General features: G+C 35.4%; 1 long non-coding RNA gene and 1 pseudogene across 7 annotated transcripts in view; one reads left to right on the top strand and one right to left on the bottom strand.

Annotated features, from left to right (window-relative positions):
- LOC143679448 (uncharacterized) overlaps positions 1 to 22,219 on the bottom strand; it is a 206,903-nt gene that overhangs the window by 145,554 nt on the left and 39,130 nt on the right. The gene's annotated exons all lie outside the window — the stretch shown is intronic.
- LOC143679592 (cytochrome b-c1 complex subunit 7 pseudogene) lies at positions 20,596 to 20,928 on the top strand (annotated as a pseudogene).

Genomic DNA, 22,219 nt, shown 5'->3' with positions numbered 1-22,219 from the left:
AAAAAACAATTACATATCTATACCTTGACCCAAGAAAGGCCAATGTCTGTTACATAGGAAAGTGCATGGCTGGCATCACTGGTCCTTTGGCCTCTGGTTTCAAACAGCTTCCCCAGGGGAATGTTCTTTCTGCATTTCCAAACTTCTTTGTCTATTTCAGCTCTGAAGCACCTGGGTTTTCTGCAAAATTTTTCCCCATTTAAAGGACTCCAGTAAATTAATCAAGAGCCACTTTGAATGGGCAGAGTCATATATCCATCTAATCAAAAAGTCTACACTGACAATTGAGCGGGTCAATCTCCATGGAAATAATGTACTCAAAGGCTTCCACTCTGAAAAATAGGTCTGCTCCCACAAGATTGGATTAGGAAAGAACATGGCTTTTCTGGGGTACATAACAGTTTGAAATCAGTACATTTAACCCTTTGGACCCCCCAAAGACATATTTTTTCAATATCCAAAATAGATTCATTCCATCACAATATCACAAAAGCCTAAAATAATTTTAGTAACAATACAAATATAATACTAATTCAAAAATAGTACAAATTTCATAAAAGTCAGTTACAGGCTTGGTCCCTCCTAAGACAAAAATTCTCTGGCTGTTGACCTGTGAAACCAGAGCAGGTAATCTCCTTTCAATACACAAAGTAGGAAAAGTCATAGTCCATATGTTCCCATTGCTATAAGGAGAAATCTAAAGGAAAACAGGGTCACTGTACCTGAATAGTTCCAAAAACCTGCAGGACATACTCCATTAGATTTCAAAGTCTAAAAGTCATTTATCCTTAGGGCTTGATATACCAGCAATCCCACCCTCTCTAAGTGCTTACACAGTGACCCTGTTCTCTCTAAACACTGTGGTGATGGTTACAACATTGGGGGCATTGGGGAAACCATCTTTTTCTCAGCTCCACCCTATGCAAGAATTGGGGCAGCACCTGGTCTCTCTTCCATCTCTAGTTCACATGTTCAACACCCTCAGAACAATGGGGCAAAGGCTCCCTGCCATCCCTAGGGAATGCACTGCACCTGGAGCACCAGAACCCTTCCTGAACATTGAGACAGATGGCCCACCCTCTGCTTTAGGGGCAAACTCACCCTTCCCAAGTTGATTGGTGGGCCCACTCTCCTGACCTGAACGTTTTTTGGCTTCAGACATTAGTTTCCATGGTTCTGCTTTTGAAGTATTTTTTTCCTTTAATGTATCCCTGTTCTGTCCTTCTGGGTACAGACTGGCAGTGGTTTCATTTATGCATACCTTGCAAGTAACTTGTCAGTTTTCTATCTAGTATAATTGGGTCACACCCATCTGATAATAGGACTTTTTTTTTTTTTTTTTTTTTTTTTTTTTAAAGGAAAGACAGAGAGAAGGAAGGAAGGATAGAAGGAAGGAAGGAAGGAAGGGAAACATTTTTAAACATTTTCTTGTTTTTATTGTATTCTGTTTCTCCGTTTTTGTTACATGGGCTGGGGCCGGGAATCGAACCGAGGTCCTCCGGCATAGCAGGCAAGCACTTTGCCCGCTGAGCCACCGCGGCCCGCCTATAGGACTTTTTAGAAGCCCTTTCTGGATAGCTCCATTTCCAATTGTGGCTTTTTTCTTAAATAGCTGACTGGCTTCATTTAAAGAAATCTTCACATGGGGCACTAACTGCTGGGATCTCACTTTCTGGAAGCCCAGAATTTTCCAGGTTTCTGGTATCTTGTACCCTAAAGTTCTGTTCTCAACTGTTCTCCTTCCTATCACATTTTACTATAAGTTTCAAGGAACAACCAGGCTGCATATTCCATATTTAGTTTGTAAATTTCCTCAACCAATTATCATGGGTCAACCCCTTTGAATTCTCACCATGGAAGTCATCTGAACAAAGGTCACATCTACAATTGAGTGGGTCAATCTCCATGGAAACAGTGTAATCAAATCATAATAGAAAATAATAGAAACAAAACAATGAGAGGAACCTTAGATTACATTTCCATCTAAAGGCCTAATAGACACAAAAGCTCTTGATGAGGCTTCACCTTAAGAAAATCAAAGGTTTCTACCCTAAACAATATGTCTGCCCTTACAAGATTGGATCTGGAAATGAACATGGCTTTTCTGGAGTGCACACAATTTCAAACTAGTACATACAGCAATGGATGAAAGGCTAAAAATATGCATAAAATGAAAGATTATTTGGCCATAAAAAGAATTAAATACCGATATATGGCATAAAACAATTGAATCCTGAAAATACTATGCTAAGTGAAAGAAGCCAGTTATAAAACACCACAAAGAATGTGATTCCATTCATATTAAAGCCTAGAATAGGAAATTATAGACAGAAATTAGATTATGTGTAGTTTAGGATTGGGATGGGGTAAGAGAGAGGTATAGGGAGGTGATTACTAAAGGGTACAGGTTACCTTTTGAGGTGATAAAAATGTTCTAAAACTGACATTGCTAATGGTTACATATATCTGTGAATATACAAAAAAACATTGAGTAGTATACTTGAAATGTGGGAATTATGTAGTATGTGAATTATATGTATATAAAGCTGTTAAAATATACAAGTAACTAATTTGCAAAATAGACTCCATAATTTAAAATTAATACTTTTGAATTTCTTATCATCAGATAATATACCATGCAGTATCTCTAATGTTTGTGTTAATCTAACATGGATTTTATTCACCTTTGGCTTTCCTTAACTAATTGATTGTCAGACACAATGAATGAAACAATACTCACTCCAGAGAACATCATTAATTTTTGAATATTAAGGATAGAGGGAAATTTTAAAAGCTTCAAAAGTGAAAAAAAAATAGAAAAATAGCTCTATATGATCAATTATCAAAATGGCAAATACATTCAACAGAAGGAAGGAAGGAAACCTACTGACAATGAAAAAGACGTTAAAATTCTGTAGTAATTATGCATAAACATTTAGATATCTATATATGTCCAAACTAGTAATCAAGTGATTGATTAAATATGTGGACTGTCTGAATATATCTCCCATTTTTCACATCAAGAAGCTACCGGTGGTTGTTTTCAATTAAAATATAATGTCATAAATCATGAAAGATGAAAACATTTGCTTTAGTTTTCTGGGCTGCTGTGACAAATACCACCAACTGGGTTTGGTTTATACAATAAGAATTTGTTGGCTTATGGTTTTAGAGTCTAGAAAGTCTTGTTTCCTCCCTGGTTCAGAAGCATTCTGATTGGCTTGTGAGCCTTGGCTTTCCTGTCACAGGGGAAGCCCTCCCTTTCTCTTCCAAGTTCATTGACTTCTGGCTTCCAGCTCACCACCATTGCTTTTTCTCTCTCTCCCTGAACCTCCTCTGTCTATGAAGGATTCCAGCAATGTGGATTAAGACCCAACCTCATCCAGTTGGGCCATGCCTTAACTAAAATAACGTCTTCAAGAGATCGTATTTATAATGGGCTCACATTCACAGGAATGAGGGTCAAAATCAAGAACATGTATAATAATTCAATCCACCAAAACTCAGATACAGAATTTAGGAGATTTATGACAAGAGAGAAGTAAAGAGAATTTTCATGAAGATGGTGAAATGAAGTTCCTGGTCACCAGTGCTGGGCAGGACTAACAACCGTTCATCCAGAGGTGGATGGCTGTGAAGAGTGAGGTGAAATAGGTCGTGAAAAGTGAAGTTGCTAAAGAACATAGACGATTTCCAGTTAATTCTCATTTTCAGATAAATTACAAAATTTTAGTGTAACATTGCATGGGACATCCTTATACTAACTATGCTAATTCTTAGATAAATAGGTTAGTTGTTTATTTGAAATTCAAATTTAACTGAGTTTTTTGTATTATTTGCTAAATCTTGTAACCCAGAAGGAATGATTCCAAGAAATGAAACTTTTACATGGCTTGATATTTAAGCACACTTAGATATACTGAACATGTGTCAGAAAGTTTAGGAAATTTATTAGTTCCATAATAAATTAAGCAAATGGAAAAAGTGATTAACTTTGGAAATACGAAAATAAAGCATAAAAGAAATATAAAGTATTATGTTCATCAGCAATTATATAATCATATGTAATAAAGAAATAATTTTTAGTAATTAGTTTACAAATTAAATATATCTGTGGTAATTTCATGCTTTTTTCATTTATTTTTCTTTCCCAGGTTTGTGATTTAACATTGTGTTATTTCTATTTTATTTTGATACTTGAATTTAAAAACCAATGCTATGGTCTGTGTTTAAAAGGAAAACATCAACAGAATCACAGAAATACAAGGGATAAATAGTTGGGGGGCGGTGAGGGCAGGAGTTAAGGGGAAATTTGGATTTTCTCTTTGGTGAAGACTTATCGGTTACTTTCCTCTTGAGAGCAATGAAAATTGTCTGAAGTTGAGAGTGCTGATGATTGTACAACTAAGGAGGATAATGTGAGACAAGGAATACTGATTTTGGATAGTGCATGTGATGCCCAATGGATGAAGGTGGCAGAAGGATATAGTGACCAAAAAATAGAATGGTGAACTGTGGTATCTACACACATGATCAAATACTGTGTGGCTACAGAAAGGAACAAAGTCGTGAGGCATGCAAGAAGGTGAACGAACCTGGGGGACACTAGATGATGCAAAATGAGCCAGAAACAAAAGACCAAATATCGTATGGTCTCTTTTAGAAAATATTTGTAAGAAAATTGGGATCTAGATTGCGGGGTCTTATAGCAGTCAGATTTAGTCCAGAGTTGTAATTTTCATATCTAGATTTTGAGATGCTGTGCTCCCTCTTTCTATATATATCCATATATAAAACCTAGTATTTCCCTGGAACTTTGGGTAACTGTGTAAAACATATGACTCAGAGTAGAAATTCCGCAGCCTGAAAGTCAGCATTGCTATATACAACTATTAAACAAATCAAAAAATAGATCAGACTTCAATTAGAGATAACAATGAAGCTGATCAGATCAGGACTAAGGTAATCCATAATACAGGGGTAAGGAGGACATTTGTTATTTTTTAACTTCATGTATGGTGTGAGACCAAAGGCAGAGAGGTTTATTTTGTCCCAAACCTAAATTTTCTGTAGATCATAATCTAACTCAGCCTGTCTGGATAGACCATTTAAACAATCCAAGCATATCAATCCCAGACTGGGAATGAAGGTTTGCAATTCTGTATAGCTTAATATATTACCCGGACATGTCCCAGAATATGTTGAGCAGATAATTACAAAATATTGGCTAAGTCCCTTGAGCAATTGGAAAAAGAAAAATGGAACTATTAAGCCTTCTATTGGGGAAACTCCTGATACTATCTCAAATTTTAGAGACTCCTAAGTGAATAGGGCAAGCCCTTGACCTTAAGGCTTGTTCTTGTGAAACTTATTTATGTAGCGGAGAAGCTAAGCCTACCTATAGTTATGCTTAAGAGTTACTTCCAGAGGACCTCTTTTGTTGCTCAGATGTAGCCTCTCTATCTCTAAGTCCAATCTGCAAATAAAATCATTATTCTCTCCTGTACGTGGGACATGACATCCAGGGGTGAAAAATCCATGGAAATTTTCTTCCTGACAAAAAAGGGAGAAAAGAAAGGTAATAAAGTAAGGTATCAGTGCTTGAGAGAGTTCAGATAGAGTTGAGAGGCTATTCTGGAGGCTACTCATATGCAAGCTTCAGCTAAATATTTCTGTTTAGCATGATTTGCAAAGCCTAAACAGAACCATTCCTGTCAACCCCAGAGAACATGTAGGTCTCTAACTGAGATTCTATGAAAGTTTCATGCACTATGGTTACTTTTCAGAAACCTACAACCTACAGATGGGTTCCCAGGCCAGATAAATCCTGAAGCCCAGAGCAGCCAGCCTCTCCAAGAACATCAATTAACTCCATCCCCCAGCCCATATTATCAACAGTCCTTTCCAACATGAAAAAGTAAGAATGGGCACAGCCCAAATACTCCTAAAGATTGGGAGAAGGATCAAAGGAGAAGGAATTATAACAGAGAAGATAGGATTTAACAAGTGAGTATGAATGCTAAATCATTATATTGATATTTCTTTTAGTATCCAGTGTCTTGGAGGACCTAGAAGGAAAAAAAAAAGCTAAAATTGTGGAACTGTAACCCATACCAAATTCTGAAATCTGTTCTATAACTACTTGTTACAATGGACATTGAAATGTATTGCTTTTTTTTGTATATATGTTATATTTCACAATAAGAAATGGCTTTTAAAAAGACTTTAATGATTGTAATCATCACCTTACATGCCCATTAAAATCTTAGTTTTGTAAAAATTTTGATTTTGATATTACCAAAAATGCACATCCTATATTCAGTAATACAGGAAAAGAAATGTACACATGAGAATTATTTAAATGAATATATATTCATATGCCAGAGGGAAAAGGAAATTTGAATAGATGCTAGATTTCTAATTTTTCAACTTGATATTTTATTATAGTTAGTTTCTCTTACTTCCCTACTTTACTAATCATACCATTATTCTTAAAACTTCAGGCAGAAATTCAGCTGCCAAGAATTTTTTATCTTATGAGGAAACCCATGTCTCTATTCTTAAGCGAGCTGGGTCTTTGGCGACCTCACTGGGTAAGGTGACTGTTCTTGGCTTTAAAACAGACTGCTTGAAACAGGACCATAAGTAGAAACTAGTGCCTTAATCTGGATTTTTCAAGAAGCAGACCCAGACTCCAGAATTCAAGGGAAATTAGTTTATTTGGGAAATGAAATTAGTAGCAAAATAAGGAATTGATAAGGACAGGGGCATTAATTATTAGTGTGCTATTAAGCCAGCTACCGCAAAACACTGCTTAGGCTTAATCCAATGGGGAAACTCTGGGAAAAAAATGCCAGTTCACAGTTCCACTTAACCCCATCCATGAGGTCAAGTGTCTAGATTATTTCTAGCCAACTCTGAAGATTTATTTCCTTGGCATGTCCAGCCTACTCCCAAAACTGTATAGGTAGCTTACATTTCGAAAATTAATGGGGAAAGAACTTTAGGCTCAAGGACACAAATAATGATTGCTGGAAATCACCTGAGCCAGTTATAAGGTCAAAGGGATATGGGTTGGGTCTCCCGGGTGTGCTAATGCTCTTCTGGGTCTAAATTATTTCTCTCCTCCTTGACTTCAATGGAAATAGACACTGTAGTGTATTTGGAGTCCTCAAGGACTCCAAACACACTGGGCATTGGGGCTGTCGTGTGAACTGCTACTGCTGCAGCTTATAGGAACTGGATGCAGCTGCTGCCCCATTGTAGTCCTTGATACTCATATTACTAGATTCTAGTTCAAGTCTGTGGTACATGTGTTTGATTGCTGAACCCTAGATCTTGAACCTCACTGTATATTGAAAGGAAGCTTGGAAAACAAGTTTCAAGAATTTTCCTATTTTATGATGTGAAGCAGACGCTGCTACGTCATTTAGGGAGTCCTTAAAATTCGGGTGTGAATTACATTGCTGAGAATCATACTCTAATCAAAATTTAAGTACAACTATCTTATGCCAGTTATTGTTTCAGTTTGCTAAAGTTGGCCAAATGCAGTATACCATAAAAGGATTGGCTTTTACAATTGGGATTTATTACCTTATACATTACAGTTCCGAAGCCATGAGAATGTCCTAATCAAGGCATCTCAGGTGATTTCTACACTCCTTTGCCACATGGTGATTCACATGGCTGGAGTCTGCTGGTCCTTCTCTCCCCTGTTTTGTCGCTTCAGTTTCTGGCTTCTCCATGTGCAGCTTTTGTCTCTGAGCTTTACTAGCTTTTCACTCCCATCTTTGGGACTTTAATCTTTATCTTCTGCCTCTTAGAAGGACTCCAGTAAGGGGACTGTGATGTGGGTTTAGATGTCAACTTGGCCAGGTAAGCACTGACATAACCGCTATTGCAAGGATATTTTATGGCTGGTTTATTAAATGTCAGTTGATTGCATCTGTGATTGATTATACCTAAAATCGGCTAAAGGTGTTAATCCAATCTGTTGGGCCGATCCACTCAGATGGAGACTTTTAAAGGAGAAGAGAGAATTTTTACTTTATCTTCAGTCAGCGATCCTCTCTCATGGAGTTTGTGGAGATCGTTCATCAGAGCTGCCAGCCTCACAGCTGCCCTGTGGGTTTTGGACTCTTGCATCCCCATGGCTGTGTGAGACACTTTTGTGAATCTCATATTTACAGATACTTCCTGTTGGTTCTGTGTCTCTGGAGAACTCTGGCCAATGCAAAGACTGAGACCCACCCTGAATGCGGTGGGTCACATCACAACTTAAGTTAAAATCCTACTCACCCAAAGACCCAGGTCCACACCCACAGGGATGGGTTGGCTTTAGGAACACGATCTTTCCTGGGACACATACAGCTTAAAACCACCAGTTATTTTATGTATTTTCCTCTCATGGAAACTGAGAAGGAAGAGAATTTTTAACAGGGGGAGAAAGAAATCTAATATACTACAGTTTGCAGGTTAATTATATAGTAAAGAGAAAACAATCTGGCATTCAGGAGACTGATTTTCTATTTTTAATTCCATTACCCTTAGCCTCTTCAGTAGATTGCTATTGGCCCCAATCTTTACTTCTTTCTGGGTCACATTCTTTGCCCTGATCTCGAAGGGCCAGCCAAAGTGGGGAGAGGAGGGGCAGGTGCACGTCTCTGCCTCTTGACATCGAGTTGCTTTAATATATAGAATGGAGCAAAAGTGCTGATGAGCTAGTTGTGGACCTAGACCCCAGCCACATTGTATGTTTCCTTGTGCAAGGCTCCTTTGCCCCTGTGACAAGACAAGCATGCCTTGTTTAACCTGGGGGACCCAAGGTGAGGGTGAGAGGCTTTAGAACAGAGCCACTGCCAGCTGAGCTCAGGCTAGAAGAGTGACCAACCCTCAGCCAGACACAACCATAGAAGCCAAGCTGATCTCAAAGCTGCATATCCAAACCCACTTCGGGTCAGTTGACCCTAATCAACCTCAAGAGCTAAGCCTATGCTTATTGTTGTACATTGTCTATATTTTTGTGGATGGTTATCTATGTAGCATTTACTGTTGCAATAGCTAATATTCCAGGTATTAAAAAAGTAAATATACAAATCATAATTATGCTTTGTCTTGGTTTGCCAAAGCTGCTATCACAAATACCCCACAAAGAGTTGGCTTAAGTAACAGAAATTTATTGGCCCAAAGTTTTGACGTTAAAAATAGTCTAAAATCAAGGTATCAGAAAGCCTTGCTTTCTCTCAAAGTCTGTGCCCAAGTACCAGCTGCTGGTAAGATGGCAATGTCCTCTCTTTTCTGACTCCTAATAAAAGGGGTATGGTTTATGAATATTTTTAATATGTGAACAGTTACAGGAAAAGTCATTAGACTGAGCTTCATCATTCACTCATCAATATAAAGCCATAGTTTTTTCTTTATTATTGTGAAGAAATGAAAATAAACCAGATTTTGAAGAAGCACATATTTTCTTATGAAGAAATTATTCATTTATGTCATTAACCAGGTAATTTTTCCTCCCATGATCTGCAATGATTCTCTTCTAATAGGAAGAGATAAATTTTACCTAATGTTGTAGGCAAGTTGAATTTACTTTCTGCATTCTATTTCATGGTTGTATAACACATTCTTTTGATGCAATTATTTTTAAGTTATTTTAAAAGTAATTTCAATATACTGTGAACTTCAGAAAATTTTAAAGCAAGAGCAATCTTCCTGGTATCTAAATCATTAAAATACCACTCTTCATGTTATATACTTTGAAAAATTTTCCTTTTATTTTGCATCATTGGTATCATTTTTAAGGAATTGGAACTCTATATACATTTTTTTCCATCAACTTTGACCAACTAAAATAAAATATCACCACTTATGTACCACTTGTCTTGGCTTACATAAAAAATAAGTTTCATTTTGAAAGTTGTATCATTTTAAATATTGTAATGTATGCAGTTATATGTAATTTATATAAAATGTGCAACCAGTATTTTAAAATATGACTGTTTATGGAAGGACTTTGATGATCTATTGATATTTAAATTTAAAACAGAGTTGAATTCAGTTTATTTATATGACAGCAATATTGATGTGGCAAATAATTTTTCATTTATTGAAATACTGTACTGACTGATTAGACACAAATCATGGTTTGGAATATCCACACTGCATGTGGTGACTTAAATTCAGACTCATCAAGTCAAGTTAAAATAATCATTTTCACTTATCATGGTTTTCTGCTCAATTATATTTCTAGTGTCATAATTTTAATTCATTCTCATTTTAATTAAATTTGAGAGGGCTAAGATTTTTATAAATGAAGTAAATCTGCCACATCTGGTACAATATAGGATATTGACTTCATAATACTGATCTACTAATCTAAAGCTGCAACTTAAAATGGAGGCAGAGAAGGCCTGAATTTAGACGTAAGAAATTGAGAGAAAGTGAATATATGTGCAAGGGTCAAAAAGAAATAAGTGTGGGACAAGTGTAATGATAAGGAGTTTGAAGACAGAACATTAGAACTACAGAGTAGAGCACATAAATATAAAATGAAATATGAAAACAAAAAGAGAAAAAGATCAGTTGGAAAGGGGAGGCATCTGGGACTCATAATGACAAAAAAGATAAATAGAAGGTTAATTAAGGCAAGGAAAAATGATACTTAGCTTGATGAGGAAAAAAAAATCATCTAAATAGGGGGAGAACATCCTATCTACAAAGGAAAAAGAAAAAAAAAAGTTAGCAAGAGAAATGTCCTTAGCCAATCTCTCAGAAATTGACTGTTCTAACTTCATAACTACAACTAATTGAGCTTTCTGGTGGCTAGCTGCTTTTTTACATCTTCTTTGTCCCTTGTGATTCCTCTTTTCCTTCTTTATTTTCATTTTGATCGAAGCAGAATTTTGAAGTCCTTTTTGTAGTGCATGGTAATTTTCCTGGGCAACATTACTTTACATGTAGACGTCTAAAGACTGTTGATAAACCTGTGCTATTCTCATATCGCCATTCTAATTCAAATGTATAGTCTTCAGTCATATTCTTCAAGCATATCCTTCAAAATCGGATTTTCTTGAAGATCATCCTGTTCACTATCCCTGATTTTTGTTGCTCTTTTGTTTCTTTTTGGTGTATTTTGTAAATTGGTAGTCAGAACTATATTGTTGGTAAACTTCTCAATACTCTTAAATGATGACAATCACCCTAAGTGCACCAGCTCTGAAAGAGTTAACCTCGGTATTCCACTTTGTCCTCACAGCATCAAGGTCTCTCATGGCATTAAATGCCACATTTTATGAATATTATATAATCTCACGTTCTAATATTGTTTGGGTCTCGATGTGTTCATTCCTTCGTCACTCTTCTAGTCACTTCCTTTTCTCCAAGGTAGATATCATAAACATTCAGTTGCTCCCTGAAGTTGCTCAAACTCAAATGTTCCCATTATTCTCCATTGATGGTATGATTTTCCATTTAAAAGAGGGAGTGGGGAAAAAAGTGAATCTATCCTTCACCTAGGAAAGCATTCACACCTTCACCCAACCTTTCCTCGGATCCATGGAGAAGAAACTATGGTCTTGCACTGACCCCGTGTACCAGGTCCGCTCGCTGCCCTCCGCGCTGTGGGACTGTTCTGTCAATCACACACTCACTCTGAGCAATTCTTCAGCTGTCCATACTTCAATTGCTCCTTTACATTAACATCTACAATTTACTCTTCTCACATCTTAGAATATGAAACCAAACGCAGCCCTCTTCCTCACTAACTGCTGTCTTTTACTTTCTGTCTTTTCACAGCCAAATTTCTGGAAGAGTGAACTTTAAACGTACTGTCTTCACTAACATAAAGCTTACCCCTCACTGCCTCACTTACGTATAAGCTCTACCAACCTCAGTCGCTGTCCTATTTCTCTCTCTCTCAAGTTTCAAGCCCTTTTTGCAAAGTGTTTGTGATCACTATCTGGTAGTCACACATAGCATTCAACCGCACAATATCACAAACAGAACTTAGTACTCAATCCTCCCTCCCCCACCTCCCCCCACACACCTACACACACATGGGAGCAAACACACATATATCCTGTATTTCCTAGTTTAGTAAATGTCATTAATTCTTCAAGTTACACAGGTTACACACTTATAACACATTGCATTAAGACTCATTCTTCTTAGAATGGTTTATCATTTTTAGACCTTTTCTACTTTTGAGCACTGTTTCAACTGATCCAAGACAGGCCTTAGAAACTACTTTTCCAACTTTCAGGCCATCTCCTTACACCCATCATTGTTTCTTCTTTTGCTCAGCTCTTAATCACAGTTCATTCTTCATGCAATTTGAGTTTCAAAAACACAAGACAGATCAGAGAACTTCCCATGCATCAATTCTTTGTTGGCTAAAATACTTAAATAAACACACGGGCTCAGCATGGCACATGGGCTGCATAGGACACCGAATGCTCAGGCAGCCATCATCTCCAGCTTTTCCACTTTTCCATGCGTTTACTCTCTCGCTTCGACCTTATCCTGCCCCTTCTAGGAAAACTCAGCATAAATGTCATTTCTCAGAGAAATCTTTTCTAATTACCTCCTATTTGATGTTCCCATAACATCCTGAACTGCTCCAACATTGTCAAATCATGATATTAATTTTATGTCTAATTTATAACTTTCCTGAAACGTTTACATTTCATATTTGTTGGCATTTTTTCTTGTATTCAACACTTTATCTCAAGAACCTCGTAAGTATTCTTAACCTATAGAGAAAAGTGATGTTAAATATACCCTAGTAGCAATGAGCAATCTTCAAATGGACTTAAAAGTGAAAATGTCATGAATTCATGTTTTCAGAAATTCCTCCTCCTGCTGGTGATGGAAACAAGGACCTACTTAGCTGGTAGATGTTTGATGAGTCCACTGTGAGATTCTCCAGGTGATATGGCAAGTCAAGCTGGTGAAGTGTCAGGGAATTTAAAGGATTGGGCAGATCGCATAAATATTTAAGTGGTAAGATTAGTAAGGTAGTACAAGATTTGATGGTGGAATAAGGTAAAAGAAGCTGGACTGCTTAAAAAACATCAATTTTGCCGGATTGATAAAGTCGGTGGACAGCGATGACATTGATTTAGGGAACAGAGGGGGGAAAAGCTAGTTTGGCTAATAGAAACCTAATTAGGCATTTTAGAAAGAGGACTAATGCTTTATTTATTTCCTTTAATTCACTAAATAGGTTTAGGATTACGTGCAATAAATAATACATATGTCACTAATTAAGACAAACAAAATTTTAACGTTGTTTTATTTTATTAGTACATAGAGCAAACATTATTATTCTCTCATGGTTTTATTAAGGCTCTGACAATAATTCTCTGAAGTGTTTTAATTGGAAGGGTAACTCAACATAACCTTTAATTTTAATAAATTAAAATTCAATTTCCCACACATAGAATGTCCTATCATAAATGAATTTAAATTCTGCTGTAATTTAGAACTTATTGGAAGAAAAGATATTTAATACATCCCCCAAATATTTCTGTGTTCTAGTTCTGTGTTGTTGGTGTTTTGACCATGCTAGTAATAGCTTTGCTTTAAGTGCAAACGTAGATTCAGCTAGTGGGATTCTGCTGCCACCTTGTGGAGGTTATGGGAAACCTCAGCTTTAAATAATGTGATGCCAATAATGTGATGTATTCTTCATTAAATAAGAAAACACTCATGTGATTGTTCAGAATGTCTTTCCATTAAAAGAGTATTACAAGGTGCAAAGCTATGATTCACTATAAAGTAATTTCACCCTTCATTGTGATTACACATTTTCTATGCTTTGTAAACTACTGTCTTTTCCATGGCCAACACTATAATATTATCACCTTTGTAGAAACATATTTATTCAGAAAATTAGAATTTAATTTTGACTTATATACTAAGAATTAATATAGAATGTGACTAACTCTATCCATTCAGTGAAAGCTAAGTAATTTCGAACACATCTGGGTATATAAAAGGGTGCAAAGGGGAGTGTGAACATGGAGGAAGGAAAGGATAAATAAAGGGATTCAAAATGGGTTTGGAATTTCAACTTAGAATGTTGATTCAGGGCATAGTTGTAGGACCCAGTAGGATTTAAATCACAACTTTGAGGCTTACTTACTAAAGGTGAATTTGGGAAAGACGCAAGTATTCTACCTCAGAGTCTTCATACTTAAATTTGAAATAATACAATTTATATCATAGGGCATTTGTGAAGATTAGTAAAAACATGAAGAGTACTTGCCTAGTGCCTTGATCATGGAAAGTACTGAATTAATAAATAGATAGCAAAAGGATTTTGGATAATAAAAAACATTCTCAGTTTTCATAATGCTTTCAAAGCACAGTATAAACATTGCAATCAATTGTGGACTTTGTTTGGATTTATCTGAAGTTAAATAAAGCTTTCATCTCCTAACTAGAACACATCACCAGTAAAACTCATTTTTAAGAATCAGTATAATAAGTTTGTCAAAACGTAATTTTAGGTAGCTCTTATGTTTGCTTGAATTGCAGTAAGTAAAAATAATTAGCAAAAATGAGCATAATGAATTTATAAACCTGAATGGTTCAAATGAGCTAATTAAATATTTTCATAATTGTGCAACTTCTCTTTCATTTGACTCTGCTTAAAAATCTCTGTTTCTCATGGTTCGGATTGGTGTCAAAATTTATACTCTTCCTAATGTTTGACGAAGTTTGGTCTATAGGGCATTGGTGGTCCAGGATTGCTATTGCATTAGTTCTCTTACTGCTAGTGTAACACATTGCCAGAAACTTAGCCACTTAATACAAGTCACATCTCAAATTCTTCTACTTTTAAGGACCCCTGTGATTATACTGAGCCCATCCAGATAATTCAGGGCAATCCCTTTATCCCACAGTCCTTAAATTAATTATCTCTGCAAAGTCCCTTTTATCATGTAAAATAATACTTTATAGGTTCTGAGGATTACGGCTTGTAAATCCTTGAGGAGAAAGCTTATTATTCTGCCTATCATATTTATCAATTAGTTGTTTGGCAGCTTTTAAAAAAAGAAAAAAATGAAAAAGTGATATGGCATAAATTTCATAATTTTGAAATACCATTACTTTTATATAAATCACACTATGAGTATAAATCATAACATTTTAAATTTTATACTATATTGAGAAATGTGATGGGGAATTTATATTATCCAATCAAACTGAAATAGGCAAGAACAGGAGGCATGCTTTTTAATCAGTTGACAGCAATGACAATTTAAGATTCAAGCACATATTTATGAAATAAAGTGGTCCAAGGTCAGAATTCAATAAAGTCTGCATTGAAGGTATGAGGAGTGTAAAATAGAGTATAATGTCTGCACCTTAAAAAGAAGTACAAATTAAAGCTAAGCATGCTTAAATTTATGCTACTCTGCTAGTCTTTTAAAGCTCTGAATACTTTGCAAATATCTACTTTTCCATGAAATGTCAACATTATTTTCAATAATTAAATCATCTTACACAACAGCAATCTGCATGAAGTATGTGAAAATAAACAAAATACATTTGGTAAATAAAACCAAAATGTGATGTTAGGTCAAATAGCATTTAACAAGCATTCATTTGATTGTGCATAGAATGTTTAAATAGTCTTTATTCAGGATATTCTTATTGAGGTGATTTGCATACACATAAGGGCTATATGGTTTCTAGAACAGTGTTTCATAAGTGTGTTCAAGACCAGCTGTGTCAGAATCACCTGTAAGTACTAAGCAAGTGTTGACTCACAATCTGTCTGGATCCCTGTATTCTGAAGTATGAGCAGTTTGAGTAGCATTCCATTATGTCATATATATATATTTCATATCCTGTATGCTAACTATGCCATATGAGATAGGAGGAAGACGCTGAAGAGGGGAACGTGAGCGTTGTCAAAAGTCGTGATAGCTTTTAAAATATTGTGAAAATCCCTCTGTAGTTATTGTTACAGATGGAGTCGTGTTTTCTTTCTTCCTTATCATTCAACTAAATGTTTTTCAGTGCAATATAAGCTTGGGGATATACAAATGAGTAACTTATTCCCTTAGCAGTTTGGAAAAGTGGATTAAAATTTTAATCCTTGAATACTTTGACTATGATATTAGCAGAAGCTTATTTTCCTATAATGCACTGATACTGAATTTTCTGATATCAAAGTAGGAGACATATATCCAGTTGGTTTGGCCATTAAAATTAAATTATAGGGATTGAAAGAGGAATATCACTACAGAAATGACAGTTATTAAAAGGGCTGTAAAGAAATGTTATGAATAACATTATGCTAACATATTAGGAAACTTAGATAAAATGTATGAATTCATAGAAAGACAGAAATTACCAAAAGTGATTCAGAGCACAAAACTGACTCAGGTATTAAAATTAAATTAATAGTAATCTTTCCACAAAAACAAAGAAAGCTCAATTTTTTTGGCTGATGAATTATATCATCTACTTAAGGGATAAAAGCCACCTCAATCGCATGCAAAAATTTACTTAACAACCTAAATAATTTATGGTCTCTGGAGGCAGTAGAGGAAGCCTGAGAGTCTAGAGACCTTTGGTTATAATGGAATCTAGCCAGTAAACACAGCTCTTCATTAATAGATTGCCACAAGGAAGAAGTTAACTTATTCTGTATTTCAAGGTATAAATAAATTCAAGGGTGTGCCTAAAATAGGTACAAAGACTTAGATCAGTCTTTGATTGAGTTTTCCAATTCATTAATGTGAGTAAATGTCTCCATTTACTTAGCTCTTTCTGAATTTTTCTAGCCATGTTTATAAAACGTGTTTTGTATGTATAGGTCTTTCAAGTATTTTTTAAACATTATTCCTAAAATAATTTTTTTCTTCTTTTTGATGCTCATATGAATGGATTTTTAAATTTTAGTTTTGGAATGTTCAGTGTCGGTATAAGGAATATACTTGATTTTTGTCTACATTCTTTGATCTTTCTACCTTGTGAAATTTTCTAACAGCAGTTACAGGTACCAGTGCATGCCTCATACTGATCAATATAGATTCTATTTACTGCATTCTTTTCATAACTGAAATTAATGCTAATACAAGATTCAAAAACATTCTGAATTTAAAAACACAAATTAACATGATGCCATATTAGTAAACAAGAGACAAAAAATAGCAACAAGACAAGCAAAATCCAAAACAACAACCTCGACACATGCTTATCTCAATATATGCAGGCAAAACTTATGACAAAACCCAACATCATTCCTGTTAAAAACCTTCAGAAAAGGAGGAATAGAATTAAACTTTCTCAAGCTTTGTAAGGACTCTATGAAAAACTAAAGCTAACATCATACTTTAATGGTAAAAGACTTTCTGCTTTCCCCCTAAGGTTGGGAAAAAGTCAAGGATATTCTTTTTACCCATTATTGTTCAACATAGTACTGAATGGTCTATTTAGTGCAATAAGAATATGAATGCATACAGATAGAAAAGAAATAAAACTCTCTTTATTTGCAGATAGAAAATATTTCAAAGCTTGTTTCTGAAAGAAATATAATAACACAAAAAACAAGACAAACAAACAAGAACAATAAATTACTGTAATTAGAAAATTTCACAAGGTAGAAAGATCAAAGAGTGTAGACAAAAATCAAGTGTATTTCCTTATACCAACACTAAACATTCCAAAAATAAAATTTAAAAATCCATTCATATTAGCATCAAAAAGAAGAAAATATTTAGAAATAATGTTTAAAAAATACTTGAAAGACCTATACCTACAAAACATGTTTTATAAACATGTCTTAGAAAAATTTAGGAAGAGCTAAGTAAATGTCATTTACTCACATTAATGAATTGGAAATCTCAATGTCATTAAGATGATGTTTCTCTCTAAATTGATCTACAAATTCAGTGCAATCTGAATCAAAATCTCCTTACACAAAGTGAAACCATCGACACGGTGATGTAAGACCTTCCCTGTAAAAGTCTCCCCTCAGAATCAACTAATAAAAGGACAAATCCATTGCTTTTCACTGTGAAGTACAACAGAAACTTGATAAGTACCCCACTAATGCTGAATCAAAGATAAAGAAAAGTATTCTCCAAGATCATGTGGGAAATTTTCTTTCCACACATGCCAGTGTGGACCCCTTGCTCTCACGTGGTCCCATGTAGCTTGGGGATCTCAACAGAAGCAGTGTGGCATGTATCTGTCTTGTTGTGGATGTAGACTGCAAGCACTCACAGCAGTGAGTTAGAACGGTATCAACTTCCAGGCACAGGAACCCAAGTTCACAGAGACCCGAGGCAGAACACAAATAGCTAAGGAGTTCTGCACACAAAAGTTCCCCTAAGGGGAAAATAGAGAGAGAGAATCTGTGGCAGAACCATTAATGAGAGGTCCACACACTGCATCCAGTTTCTGTTGGCTGGATCACCTAAATGCAAAACAGACTTTTCTGGCTTGATCCACCTTTCTGGACTGACCCCGTCTGGGTCACTGAGGCAGGATACTGTAACAGAAAAGAAACCAGAGGCTTCATAAGATAGAAAAACAGAACAGAGCAGGCCAATATTCCTGGAGAAGGAACAGAGGAAAAGAAGCTTGATCCTGGATGTGAAACAATTGCACAAAAAGTGCAATCTTAAAAATTGTAACACACATCCAGGGAAAGAATCAGATGAGGTAGAACTGATAATCTGAAGAGTTAAACAGCAGTTACTCTGAAAGTCCAGAATAAGTTGGACTAAGTGTAAAAGGGCCTTTACACAAAGTCTAGGTATGAGCGAAAAAAACTAACCTTCAGAGTTAACACATGAAGGTAATAAGATATATAGGATTCAGAAAAGGATTGTAAGCTATACTATGAAGCAAGAAGGTATGACTCAATCAAGGGAGCACAGAATTTGGAAGAATTAATCAAAGAGGTTGAACTATGTATCCTAAATAAACTGAAGAAGAGTCAAGAAAATATGCATATAAAGTTAAAGGATTTTAAGAAAACAATATATGTGAACATAAAGAATAATTTGAAAGTTTAAAAAGAAACATAACAGAAATTATGAGGATAAAAGTCACAATAATGGAGATTTAAAATGCATTAGAGGCATACAACACTGGATTTGCACAGGTGGAAGGAAGAATTAGAGATCTAGAAGACAGGACAATCAAAACCAGTTGGAGGAACATATAGAAAGAAAAGAAGAGAAAGAAATGAGCAGTGTCTCAGGGATTTGAGTAACAGCATTAAGAGCACAAACATACAGCTCATGGTGTTTCCCTGAAGGAGAAGAGAAGGGAAAAAGGGCAGAAAGAGAATATTTGAGGAAATAATGGCTGAAAATTCCCCAACTCCTATGAAAGTCATAAATATATATTTCCAAGAAGCACCACATACTACATCCAGAATAAATCCTAATAGATCAACCTGAGGCACATACTAATCAGAATATTAAATGTCAAATATAAGGAGAGAATTCTGAAAGGAACTAGAGAAAAGTGATTCATCACATATAAGGGATCTTCAATAATACTAAGTTCTGATTTCTCATCAAAAGCCATGGAGGCAAGATGGCAATTAAATTGTATATTTAAGGCACTGAAAGAGTAAAACTTCCAGCCCCGAATTACTTATCCAAAAAAACTGTCCTTCAAAAATGAGGAAGAGTTTAAAATATTCACAAACAGAAACAGAGAGAGTTTGTTAACAAAATGTCTGCCCTACAAGAGTTACTAAAGGGAATCCTGCAGGTTGAGAGAATGGTTTAGAATAGTGCAAAGAAATGAAGAACTTCAGTAAGGGGATTAAAAAGGGTAAGTGCAAACTGACAGTACTGTATACACTATATACTATACTCTTTAATTCCCCTAAGACTCAGAATATAATTGAAAAAGAAAAAGGCGTATTTGCAGATAATAGACATGCAAAATAGAAAGAAGAAATGTTGGGGAAACAAATCAAAAACATAAAGAGGAATGTGGGAGCAGAGAACGTGTGTGTATTGAAGCTAAATTGCATCTTTTCAAACTAGTAAGTATAGATAAAGGTTATTATAGCTCAGTTTGCTAAAGCTGCCAGAATGCAATACAGCAGAAATGGGTTGGCTTTTTCAATGAAGTTTTATTTGGTTACAAGTTTACACTTCTAAGACCATGAAAATGTCCAGATTAAGCCAGTAAGAAGAAGATAACCATCTCAGAGGAAAGGCTATGGCATCCAGGGTTCCTCTTTTACATAGGAAGACACGGGAATGCCTGCTGGTCCTTCTCTTCTGACATCTGTGCATCCTGGCTTGTTTATTCAAGGGCATTTCTGTCTCTTAACTTTCTCTGCTCTGAGCACTCTCCAAAATGTCTCTCTCTTAAAGGACTGCAGCAAGGCGATTAAGACCCGCTTTGAATGGCCTGGGTCATATCTCCATAGAAACAGCCTAAACAAAAGTTCCCACCTACAATAAGTCTGCCCCAACAAGAATGGATTGCTTTCTGCGGTATCTACCAAATTCAAACCAGCACAGCTGTGTAAATATTAACCCCAAGGTAACCACAAAGAAAGTATTTCTAAAATATAGAGAAACAGGCTCTGGTATTAAAATGGCAAACCATACTGCTGTTGCAGCATCAGGCTGGTGGCTGGATGGTATTCAAGATTGGCATTACAATTCTGCAGGGTTCAGTAAACTGGGGTTAATGTAAGAGAATACATTTGCTAAGAGTGAGGATGTAAAGGAAGCCTTAAGATGGCTTCCTGAGAACTTTTATGACAAAATTTTTCACATTACGAGAGCATCGGACCTGACCAAGAGATAGGAGGTCTTGCCTAAAGAGCAGTGGATAAGATATAAGAAGACTAAATTCCATCTTAAACCATATCTTAAAGAAGTTACTCAGAAAATAATAGAGAAAGAAGAATGGGCAAAGATATAATCATGTAATTGAATCTATGGATGCAGCTGTCCCAGAAATATTTTTATAAAGTTGGTAAAACCTAAAATGTACAATTTAAAGACTATTTGGACTATAAAGGTGTATTACTTTAAACAAATATAATTGTCATTATTGTTGGAGTTTTGAATTCCAAACCTTATAAAATCTTAAAAACTGATTTCATTTATCTGTTATAACTCTTTTCAAACTTGTAAGCTATACTTAGCTACTATTTAATTGCTTCCTGGGGCTCAGAGAGAATATTTTAATCAGTTTTCACTGGTTGGATAGCCTCAATTTACCAAATGATATAATGTTATACCAAGTAGAATAGTCACCATTATACTGCCTTTGTAGGTTAACAAGATGTTTGGAAGCCAGCCCTTTAAGGACCTAACCTACAGCTATTAACTGGAGCAAAAAGCAATTGCCAGTACTTGATTTCAACTGAAGTAAAAGCAGTTCAGCAGACTGGATTCTTTACTCAAATGTCTTCAGTAGAATGAAAAGAAAGAAAGTTTCATTCCCAAATTTGCCAAGATTAGGAACCAGTCTTAGTTCAGCCCTCTTTAATTACTGGCCTCCAAAATATTTGATTGTGCATCCTACCAATTAAATAAAAAATCATTTACCCAACCCCAGTGGAGGTATATAGATCATATGTATGTACTCCTGTGCTAATATGTATATTAGAAAACAAATGTAGACATTAGAAAAAAATAGATAAAATTATAAAAGCAGATTATACTTTTTCCCCATTATTCAGTAAATTTTCAATTCTAAAAACTATTGTAATAAAAAAAAAAAGACTTGCCATAAAGTACACTGTAAGGAATGGATATGAATAAGAGTTAAAATTTTTAAGGTTTGTGGTTGATTATCTTGAATATAAACTTGAACTATTCAATAATGCAGCCTCCTCCCCAAATTCTGAAGTGCTTACTGTGGTGGAAGTGAGAGATGGAAGCACAGTGAACGGGGAAGGAATTGTGTGATACTCAAAGTGGTCCACAGCAAGTCTTTGCTGGTGGGGCAGAAATATCCGATTGGGATCTTACCTTGAAGAACAAAACAGACTAAGAAAGAGAAGTTTTATATTATATTTTATTTTTTTAAATTTTATGTTTATATTTTATAAATTATATTTAAAAATTTTAAAGAATCAAATGTGTGTATTTGTGGGTGTGTATATATATGGATGTGCATGTGTATGTATGACTCCTCCCCTCTCCCAAAAAAAGATATCATGTTCTACATTTATTGTGTTTGAGTTGCAAAAAGATCATAAAGG

This window comes from Tamandua tetradactyla, chromosome 4 (genome assembly GCF_023851605.1).
Source record: "Tamandua tetradactyla isolate mTamTet1 chromosome 4, mTamTet1.pri, whole genome shotgun sequence".
Lineage (NCBI taxonomy): Eukaryota > Metazoa > Chordata > Mammalia > Pilosa > Myrmecophagidae > Tamandua > Tamandua tetradactyla.
Note: the sequence above shows the minus strand (reverse complement) of the source record. Positions and strands in the feature narration are given on the sequence as shown.